General features: G+C 37.4%; 2 long non-coding RNA genes across 6 annotated transcripts in view; one reads left to right on the top strand and one right to left on the bottom strand.

The window, feature by feature from the left end:
- LOC140639859 (uncharacterized) overlaps positions 1-7,177 on the top strand; it is a 415,066-nt gene that overhangs the window by 297,677 nt on the left and 110,212 nt on the right. The window lies entirely within an intron of this gene.
- The window catches only part of LOC140639858 (uncharacterized), a 25,364-nt gene continuing 21,502 nt past the window's right edge, over positions 3,316-7,177 (bottom strand). Inside the window, exon 4 of the long non-coding RNA XR_012036497.1 lies at positions 3,316-3,606. This is a non-coding gene — a long non-coding RNA (uncharacterized lncRNA). The remainder of the gene's footprint in view (positions 3,607-7,177) is intronic.

Genomic DNA, 7,177 nt, shown 5'->3' with positions numbered 1-7,177 from the left:
AAAACACTTGGCTACTTTTTATAATTATTGAATTATTGCTGTATATTTTTCCATGTTCAGGCTGAAAACAGATAATTCATTTGCCTCAAGTAGGTTTGTGCAAATTTTCAGTTTTTTATCCCAAACACAGACATGACACATGTCAAGACTCACAAAATGTCTAGATGGCAGTGTCCAATATGTTAGCCAGTAGCCATTTAAATTTAAAGTTGAATTGATTAAAGTTAAATACTATATAAATTTAGTTCCTCAGTTGCACTGGCCATATTTCAAGTGCTCAATGAGCATGTATGGCTACCATATTCAACAGTGCAGATATAGAACATTTCCATTATCACAGAAAGCCTATTGGATAACACTGATGTAGATTATTTTTCACATTGATACCTACTGATAAAATACATTCTCATTTAATAGAACCAAACTTATTCTGTAAAATATTTTGTTCCTTATCAGTTAGAATGCATTTAGCTATAAATAACAAAAACTCAACTTATAGAGGCTTGAACAAAAAAGGATTTATTATTCCTATTGTAGATTCAGCTGTTCACCACTGTCAGGGCTCATATCACCATGATTTTCTTAGTCTTTCCTTCATGGTTGAAAGGTGCCTACTCTGGTTCCAATCATCTCATCCACATTTAAGATAAGAAGAAGGTGAGGAGCCTCTGGGTGCCTCAGTTGGTTAAGTGTCGCACTCTTGATTTTAGCTCAGGCCATGCTCTCAGGGTCATGATCTCAGGTCGTGAGATTGACCCTTGTGTTGGGCTGTGCACTGGGTGTGGGCCTAAGATTAAGATTCTCTCCCTTTTCCTTTCCCTACTGGCTGTCTCTCTAAAGATTGAAAGAAAGAAAGAAAAAAAGGAAGAAAGAAAAAGGAAGGAAGGAAGGAAGGAAGGAAGGAAGGAAGGAAGGAAGGAAGGAAGGAAAGAAAGAAAGAAAGAAAGAAAGAAAGAAAGAAAGAAAGAAAGAAAGAAAAAGAAAGGAAGAAAGAAAGAAGAAATTAAAAGGAAGTATGTGGCATCCATATCAAAAAAGAAAAGGCTTTCCCAGAAATCCCTTAGCTGACTTTGGCATGTATGTAAACCACAGGATTTTCTATGCCCACTCATGGAATATGGTTAGGAATCATGGATTAGGAGTCGTGGTTAGGACAGCCAAGCAACAAGCAGTGTCTTCTATAGCTTTCTAATAGGATTTGTGAAAAATATATCCCTGATATCCCTGATATCACAGGGACGTTAGCAAGAAGCAAGAGATTATATCCCATCATTCCTCTAAAAGAACAAATATTGAAGATCTGGGTTTTCTTTCTATTCAACAATCCATATTTCCAACGTTTACAAAATAGGAAGGAGTGGCAACCTCTATCTGAATTATATCTATACTGATTGTGATAACGATTGTGAGCACATAGAACAACTGAGAAAGTATGTCTGTTACTTGAAAGCCGTGTGATGAAGTGGAAAGAAGATAGATTTTCTTTCACCTGTCCATGTAATTACTAAATTGAGCAGGTCACCTATCCTAAGTTTGATTATCTGTAGGATGGAGATTATTGTGAAATCAAATGAGCCAACATGTGCTAAATGTGTCTGGTGTGGAATAGCCACCTCACAAACATTACTTCTTTATCCTACTTCTTTTCCTATGTTGTGCAGAGTAGTCTCAAACTGAGCTTTCAGAAATGATCACATAAAGTGTTATAAAATTTCCAAATACAGATTGAAGTATTAACATGAAGTAATAACTTGATCATATGTACTCAGAAAAAGTATCTTAAGGGACGTTTGGGTAGCTCAGTGGGTGAGTATCTGCCTTTGGCTTAGGGTATGATCCCGGTCCTGGGATCGAGTCCTATGTCAGGCTCCCGGTGAGGAGACTACTTCTCCCTCTGTCTAGGTCTCTGCCTCTTTCTGTGTCTCTCATGAATAAATATATAAAATCTTAAAAAAAAGAAAAAGTATCTTAAGTCCTTTGTTTAAATCTGGTGATGTCACACTTACCACAATGTGTTCTTTAATTTCCCTGAAGTTAAAAGTTACTAAGAAGAACAAAAGATTTTTTTTCCCTTAAATTTCTTTTACTTAGTTAACTTGCAGATCTGGACATAATTTGCAATAAAATTGACCTTTGCTTTAGTGAGCTTCAGAACTTAATTGTCTCAGAGAGGAAACACACATGGAAGGGGTAGTGATCAGGGAGCAAATGTGGGGAATGATGACAGGCAGGTTTTCTGTATCCTGAGAAACTTCTAGGGTGAAAGATGGTTGTCACAAGAAACCAGCTGGGCCCCAGAAGAAGCCATTTTGGAGAAAGATGAAGAGGCTTACAAAGACTTAACAAAAGAGTAAAATCTTATCTAGTATTAACAACGAGAGCCTTGGAGCCATATAAGCACTCTCTGAGTGAGCAAGGCGGAGAGAAAAGCACAGTTAAAGCAATCATTTTGAATTGCTACTGGGTTTTTTCCTTGGATATAGTGGCCATCGAGGCCTGCAATCAGCTTAATTATACCTACAACAAAAGGAGTAGCACAAGGGAACAGGTATAGCTGAGGAAAAGCTACTGTAGATACTTGCCCTGATGGAGAGGAATCTGAGAATCCTAGATTTCCTCTGTGAAATTAAGTGGGTCACAAATTCTACTGGCTCTTGCAACATAGGGAGGATTTAGAAGGTGGACAGAGGAACTTTCTCCTTTGTTGCTGTTATTCAAATTGAAGTCTTCCCAAAGCCTGTCTCAGGCACCCCACTTCTGTGATGAAACTCTTTACTTGGAACGCATGGCACATGTAAACAGCAAAAAAGAATTTGCATGACTGAACAAAATGAGATGAAGAGGCTTGAAAAGTAAGTTTGGCTAGACAGCGAGGAAGAGGATGGCAAGCATTTTGTTCCATATTTGGAAAGCAGCAAACAGTGAGGGCCAAAGGGAATTATTTGCTGTGTTACTTGGGGGGGCGGGGGGCATAATGAAGCATCACAAGGTAAAATGAAAGTAAGGAGAATTTAGTGAACATTTGAAATGCCTTCCTCCAGGAGCTACTACAGGTTAGCATTCTCAGAACAGGCCTAATTTAGCACAACAGGCCTTCTCTGGGATTGAATGCGATCCATTTCATTGTAGAATCCTTTCTTGCAGAGAGGCACTGTGAACACCCATGATTTAAGACTATTTTAGGCTGTAGGTAGAAATAATGTTGTAAGAAGCAATTCTCTATTGTTTTGCATATTTGACCATTGAAAACTGCTTGCTTTTCCCCCTTCTTTAACACTGTCTTGGTTTGGGAACCCACAAAATTGGAGCTTGAAATAAGGATTTAGTGCACACAATTTATTTGGGAAGTGATTTCAGGAAGTAGGAAGAAAAGAGGAAGGAATGAAATGGAAGTAGGAAAAGCCAATAAAGGCTGCATTCTAAATTCTCTACTGTGATAGGCAGTGAGAGTTCAAATCACAGAATGCTTTCCAAAATTCTCTTTGGCCTGGGAAATGGCAGCATTTGTCCATTGGCTTCCATTGTCGTTGGTTGAGGGTAACTCTCAGAGATGTTAGCTTCCCAGCACTTCCAGGTACTGGGTTCCCACAGATTTGGCAAAAGTTCCTAAACAGAAAAGCACAGGTTTCATGAAGTGGGAAGCTATACGTGTCCACTACAGATGTGGCTAAAATCAGAAGTAGGCTGAGCAGATAGATCCAAGGCTCTAGGAACATCTGCTACAAACCCAATTTACCTCCCTGAACACCTAACTCATCAGATTCAGATTTGTTAGATGAAGGACAGCATTTTACATGGTAACATTGACTCTGCAATGTTAGAGATGGTGCCCTTCCTTTGAAGCCTACCTTTTTCCATACTCACAACATTTGCGTACTCTTTCTTATTATGCCCTCTTGGGACTTCATTAACTACTGACCATTTTTCCAGTTTTACACAAATTATAATTCTCTGTGTTGCCATCAGCATTTTCAAACTTGTCTCATTTTTTGCATTGCCAAACAAGCAGCTACTCCATGAACTTTTGTGCAACTCCGTACCTAAGAAAGTGGTTTGCTTTCAGTATATATTCAGTATGTAGGTTGATTAGTTTGTTTTTCATTTATATTCATTTTTCAAAAACTGGAAGTACAATATGTGCACATGATAAAAATTCAAGCAGTGCAAGCATTTGTACAATAAAAAGTCATTCTTCTTTTTACTGTGGACTTCCAATGCCCCTTTCTCTGATATAGTCATTGTTAATAATTCCTTATTTATTATTCCAGAAAGTGTCTGTGGATATACAATTTTTATATATCCATTAAAATGCAAATGAAATCATGTTGTATACATGATCTGTACTTTAATACAACTAAGGTTTCACTGGACAAATATGTCAAATATTATTTGATAACAGCACATACAGACCTACATCATTCAATTTAATGGCTATCTAGAATTCCACCATACAGATGTGTTATTCATCAATATGATTTTTCTGATTTCCTAAATATTTCTAGCACGATAATAATCATAACATGGCAGTTAATTTCTCCCACTTATCAGCTGTGATAGACTCAGATATGCTGTGGCAACAAATTAACACAAGTTTAGCAGCATAAAACAACACAAATATATTATCTCTCAGTTTCTGTGGGTCAGAATTCCGGATATGCGTTTGTTTGGTCCTGTCTTCAGACTGACCAACCTGAAAATCAAGATGCCAGCTGGGACTATAACCTCATCTGTGGCCTAAGGTTCTCTTCCAAGCTTACTGGTTGTTATCAGAGATCATTTCCTTGTGGCTGCATGACTGCAAGTCATTTTCTTGCTAGTCTTCAGTTGAGGACTGCTCCCAATTCCTAGAAACTGCCTTTGTCCATAGACAATTAATAATTTGGCTGTTTGCTTCTTTCAAGCCAGTTGGAATACCTGATTCTGCTTTTTGTCTATTTTAAGGGCTCACCTGATTAGGTCAAGCTCACCTACGATAATCTCCTTTTGATTAAATCAACTAATTAAAGTCAACTAATTGAAGGTCATAATCATATCCCCAAACTTCCTTTTGTCCATATCATGAGAGTGATTATTTCACATATTCACAAGTTTTGCCCACATTCAAGGGGAGGGGACCAGGGGGCCATTTTAATAGTTTACTTACCATCTGTAGTAACAAGCACCTCCAAAATATCAGTGGTTTACAACAATGAAGGCTTATTTTGCACTCAAGCTACATGTCCATCCTGGGATATCAAAGGGGCTTTGCTCATAGTTGTCATGCAGGGACCTATACAGATGGAAGACTTGCTTTTTGAACATTGCTGATGGCCATGCCAGTGGGAAATGAGAGATCTAGAGGGTCTTACATTGACAATGCTTTACTCACAATTTTCTGGCACAATTTACTCACAGAATTACATGAGGTTATATCTAACCACATGAGGACCAGCAAGTGCAATACTACCAAATGCCTAAGAAACTGAAATAGCTGGCCAACCACTTTCAACTATTTAAAATAGATCCGGGTTGTCACAGGTAAGCTAATGTGGTGCTCAACTATCTTCCTCAGAAGATCCTCTGAAATATCATCCTTTCAAATGTAATTAAGTTTGGATCAAGGGTGATCCTCTCAAATTCACATTTGATTGCACTGGGGCTCTGTTTTGAGACCTAGCATGATTATCTAGTGGTAGATTTCTTTCTTTTTCTTTTTTTTTTTTTTAAGATTTTATTTATTTATTCATGAGAGACACAGAGAGAGAGAGAGGCAGAGACATAAGCAGAGGGAGAAGCAGACTCCTCGCAGGAACCTGATGAGAGAGTGAATCCCAGGACCCCAGGATCATGACCTGAGTCAAAGGCAGACACTCAACAGCTGAGCCACCCAGGCATCCCTAGTGATAGATTTCAAAGGGTAGTTATAAGGGAGGTGAAATATTTTGATTCTCTATTCAAATGATAAGCTATTTTAATGTGTGAAAGTTTCATGTTTGAGAAAGTTGTCAGTTGAAGGCTGTTTGACAGCTTTGTACCTTTTAGCTACAGGATTTACTATGAGAGTTTCTGTTGTGTAGGAATCGACCTTGACAGCATCCAAACCACCAGGGAGTGGAATAGGTAATCCAGAGAACCAAACAAGATAGCATGTAAGAGACATGATGAACAGGCAGCAAAAATCTGTCAATAATAAAAGATGCTGGTTAGGGGTTATCTTCCTCTCCAAATTACTTCCCATTTGAGTTACCTCTGTGAATTGCTAGTTTCCTTTTCAGGATCAGAATCTTAGAAAGACCCTTAAAGTCCAACATTTTGTGCACTCTGCACATCCTATTCAAGTGGACATCCAGTTTTTGTGTGACCATATCCAAAAATGGGAACTCACTATCCACTGAGGCAATGTATTCATTTTGTGTAAGTAAAAATTTCAGTTATCTATAGTGTAGAAAGAATTATATAAGTAAGCTCCGAGTGTTCTATAGTGATGAATAAGCAATAATAAATATTTTTTTATTCTTGTTTCAGCTATCTTCCATCCACATTTTCTTTGCTGTACCATTTTAAAGTAAATACTATTCATCAGCTTTTTAAGTTCTAGCGAGTGTATCTGATGCATATATATTCTAGCAAGTGTATCCATTATATAAAGATTACTTGTATCCATTACTTATCAACCATTTAATTTTTAGATGACTCCACTTATGAGAAACTTCTTCCTTGAATGTTGTCCTGAAAGTTGGCGTCCTATAAATTTGGTTCTTTGACTCTGGTTTGTCTTTTTGGAACAATGCAGAATAACTTCTCTATCTTTCATAAGACCATCTTGCAATCAGCAAATATTTAAATTCTGTTTGTGTAGATTCTGATATCTATCTTTCCACTCTGTCCATCTCCAAATTTTTTGTCATCAAACATAATATATTTAATTTAGTCATCAGGCCTATGATGAGATTTCATACTATCTTAGTCATGCTTCTCTGAACACATTCCAAATGGCCAAGTATCTTTCTTAAAATGAGGTATCAGAATATAACTCAATCTTCTAGAGATGCTCTGACCACTGAAATGTACAATACTATTTCCCTTGGTCTGGAAACATATGTAGCATAAATTTCTTAATAGGAAAACTGTTGATTTATATTGAGCTTTTAGTCACCTGAGACAACTCAGTATTTATTTTTTTTACATAAATTGTTAC

This window comes from Canis lupus, chromosome 9 (genome assembly GCF_048164855.1).
Source record: "Canis lupus baileyi chromosome 9, mCanLup2.hap1, whole genome shotgun sequence".
Classification (NCBI taxonomy): Eukaryota; Metazoa; Chordata; class Mammalia; order Carnivora; family Canidae; genus Canis; species Canis lupus.
Note: the sequence above shows the minus strand (reverse complement) of the source record. Positions and strands in the feature narration are given on the sequence as shown.